Source organism: Pygoscelis adeliae, unplaced genomic scaffold (genome assembly GCF_000699105.1).
Source record: "Pygoscelis adeliae isolate BGI_AS28 unplaced genomic scaffold, ASM69910v1 Scaffold14, whole genome shotgun sequence".
Taxonomy (NCBI): domain Eukaryota; kingdom Metazoa; phylum Chordata; class Aves; order Sphenisciformes; family Spheniscidae; genus Pygoscelis; species Pygoscelis adeliae.
The window spans coordinates 17,528,027-17,531,960 of NW_008825109.1; the positions used below are offsets into that span (position 1 = coordinate 17,528,027).

General features: G+C 42.7%; 1 protein-coding gene across 1 annotated transcript in view; it reads right to left on the reverse strand.

Annotated features, from left to right (window-relative positions):
* CYYR1 (cysteine/tyrosine-rich 1) overlaps positions 1-3,934 on the reverse strand; it is a 148,357-nt gene that overhangs the window by 142,641 nt on the left and 1,782 nt on the right. The window lies entirely within an intron of this gene.

Genomic DNA, 3,934 nt, shown 5'->3' on the forward strand with positions numbered 1-3,934 from the left:
CCCTGTGGCTGTGCCATCCTTGCTCTGCATACAACTTGGAAAGACTGGGGAATCTGGAGTGTTTCAAACTCTACTTGATAAGTGTTTCCAGTCATAATTGTGACTTTAACAGTTCTGGGCCCAAACCTCTCTGCTGTGACTTTGCTAAGAGGAATGGACTGATCTTACTCTGCTTATAAAGGGAATTGCATTGACCTCACATGGCTTTACTGTATATCCATAGGGTTAGACTCCTTAATCAAGACACTGAGGTTTGCATTTATCGTTACTATGTACTACTACTAGCAAATGCATTTCGTTCCCCAGTCTCTCTTCATCTGCCAATATGCTATAAGAGCAAAGTGTTGTGGAAAATCACTTCATCAGGAAGGAATCAAACACTGTTGCGAAATTTTCCTTAGAGTAATCCCATAATCTGGCAGTTCTTTGAAGAAGTCGTGCATCTGTAATGTGCAGACGTCTTATTGCTAGGGAACAAAGCTCGCCTGTAGTGACTATTTGATGTTAAATTTAAGCTTAAACAAGACTGCTGTAACTGTTGCTTCTGCATGACACTGCCTTCACATTTGGATTTCAAAGGATTGTAATATTAAATTGTTTAAAAATAGCATTTATTGTTTCCAAAAATAATGCTGCCATCCTCAGATTTTAAAGTGCTGCTGACTGTGCTTTGTCTTCTGAGAGTTTGTCAGCTTTTCCATCACAGACCCTGCTGAGAAGCATATGGGGTGGGATTTATTATCTTCAGCTAGCTGAAATGGCATGTGAGGTGAAATTTTTACTCTCCTGGGTATTGGATGCTTTTTTGTGTAAAGTTATGTCCATTAAGATGGTTTTGCTGGAGATATCAGCAAACCTCGTGTACTACCCAGTTCCTGAAATATCTTGAACTCTCCCCCAGGTTTCTGATGGCCCAAATATTTAAAGGTAGCAGATAACTAGCAGGGGCACAGGGATATGTAAGAGAAGATGTGTGACACTCAACCTCCTTCACAGTCCCACCACACTGTAGTTTCAAATGCAGGAGTAAAGCAGGAGTGCTGGCCTTGTCATCTCCTGCACCTCTGAGCAGCAAGGAGGGGTAAGAGAGAGAACAGTTACTGCCTCCCTTTTCCTCCCACCCAACATGAAAACCAAGGGGGAGAGGGAGACTGATTTCCTAAAGCATGCAAGAGAGAGAAAGCTATTTAATGCTTGTCTGTATGTAACTGGGTTTGCCAACATGGCTTTAACCAGTGGAGCTATTTCTGTACATGTGAAAGTGCAAACCTCATTTAGATCGGCGAATGAAATTTCCTTGTTGGTATAGCTTAGATCAGTTCTCAGAATAGAATAAAGGACTTAGGCCAGTATAAATGCATCTTCATTAGGATTTTTTGCTGTTACAGCTATAACAAATCGGGTTGTGTTTTTCTTTTCCATGTTCTTCAGTGACATTACTATGCCAGCAATGCTTTTAAGAGCGAGCCTTACTTAGGCAGGTCTTGCATGAGTCTGTCAAACAGCCCCTAGCAAAAGCAAACAAGCTCTCACTAGTCAGATGCGTAGGCAGACCCGAAGCAAGAAGAGAACTGACTGGCTACAATATACATCAGGCTCCACTGAAGGATAACATAAAGTAGATTTAGGCCACAACATTCAGGATGTCAGATACTCAGGTAGGTGGAAAAACCCATGGCCATGTGAATTGTGGTGAAAAGCAGCTAAGCAGCATGTCTGTAAGTTAAATATTCTCCTCTAGAGTCGTGAAAATGTATGTGCCAAACACTTATCTTTTAGTAGTTCAGGGCTTGAGTAGCAAATAATTTCCATTCTTTGAAGGACTTTCCTGGCATCCAACTGAAATTGAATGCAAATTGTAGGATCCATTTTCCTGGCACTGAAAAAATCCATCTTTTCGTTTTCCCCTACGTAGCTCCCAACACAGCTCCACAACAGGCCAGGTCTTCATGAGTGCAGAGCTGGGGCTGTCTGGATAACCCCAGGTCAAACATCACTCTTCAACCCAGTTCTGTCAAAGGACCCTCCATAGTCACTGACATTGAAAGGAAAAATGATTCTCCCCCAGAACTGACAGCTGAAAACACCTGGACAATAAGTACAGTAACTTTATGAAATTGTATTTTCTGTTCTCTGACACAGTGTCCCTCTTCAGGCCAAATCACTAAACCAAGTCTCTGCTGGAGATAATAAACTAGATTTTGTCCCTTCCTGATTTAACAAGGTCCTTTGTAGTTTTGCCATTGCAAAGCTGTTTGAGCTGAATGACTGAGACCTGCTATCTCTATTCTTGGAAGTTATGGCCTATTCATCCTTACAGGAAGCTTTGTTGCTGCACATTAGGTAGTCTGAAAACAGTCATCAGATCAACCATTTCCAATGGGAAGCCCTCTCCTGGTATCTTTAGGGAATGTAGTGTGCAAACCTTGGCTTTATTTTTCATTCTTTGACCAAATAATTTTCATGCTAGCAGGGAGAACACGTGTCTCGAGAGGAACCAGCCATGTGTAGAATCAATGACGCCAAACACACAAGTTATTTTGGTAGCTCTGAGCTCAGATCAGGTTCACCCACTGTGGGCCGCGTACGGTTGTGCTTGGCCCCACGCTGGAGTGGGTTTCGATCAGTCTGCGGCTCAGCAGCAGCCCTGGAGCCCAAGGGAAATGCCAGTACCTGCAGCTGGGGAGGGGAAGCCTGGCTAGAGAGGCTGCTTTGCAAAACCCCAAAGCACCGCTGGCACCAAGATGATGTCACTAGCTTACTTTAAATTAGCTGCTGTTGCCAACATCTTCATCTTCTCCTTCAAGTCTATACATGACCCTCTCAATACTAGAAAGTGAAATTTCCATACTGCTGTAAGGAACCCAGAGACTGTTTCAAGCGCTCATATACCTGTCAAATTCCCAACAAATATTCTGTCAGTGTCGTCCATGAACTCTCATCCAGAAACTCTCAAGAGCCCATCTCCCAGTAGGAGAGTCCAGCTGCAAAGCCCCCTCCTGCCCTCCCAGCACCAGGGGTGTCTTCAGCATGGCAGTGTCAGGCTCTGCCTCCTCCTCCTCTGCACTACATCCCAAAGGCAGGAGCTCTCTCATTCATTCCTTGCAGTTAAAGCTGTCATGCAGTGCTGAGAACATCTGTGGCACAGACTTAAATAATATCAATCTACTGATTTTTAAAGTCAGACCAACAGGAATCTAATTTAAAACCTGGAATACAGTTGTAAGTGTATGACTTAGCCTCACCAAAGCCAGTGTCCTTATGTGGGTAATATCCATTACTTCAGACTGAGCTTTGGAAACAGACTTATACAAATTTTTGTCCCTATGCAAATGGAAGCATTAGCTCTGAATTGCCTGGCTTTTGCTAGCTTATATCAGATTCAAAATTATTTTGTGCGGGATTTTAACATTTATATTCTTTAATGCCTCCGACCTTCTTGTCTGCCAGGCAGCTGTTTAGTGTCCCCTTGGATCTGCTCCAGCTGGAGCTGAATTCAGATGTCACTCTGGGGGCTCTCCTTTCTGACATCAACTATTATTCCTTTAAAAGTGCAAATAAATACAATGATAAATTAAAAGAATCAAGAGGAAACATGTGCAGAGGGTTTTTTTTAAATTTTTTTTTATTCATCAAAGGCAGCTGAGTCCCTCTAGTGCTTCTGTGTTGTGCTCTGTGCTTGTTCCAGCAGGAGGATAATGAGAAATGGAAAACATCAGTCTTCATTATTTTAGCATATCCCTAAATGTGTGTATTGGTTCACTGGGAGAGAAAAAGGAGATGGACATTATATTTCATTTAATTCACTTCTAAATCTGCCCAGGCCTGATTGTGAAATCTTATTTCCAACATATGTTTCAAAAGTTTCCACAATTAACAATTCCACAAAAGCCCTGCCCTTCCCTTCCCTTCCCTTCCCTTCCCTTCCCTTCCC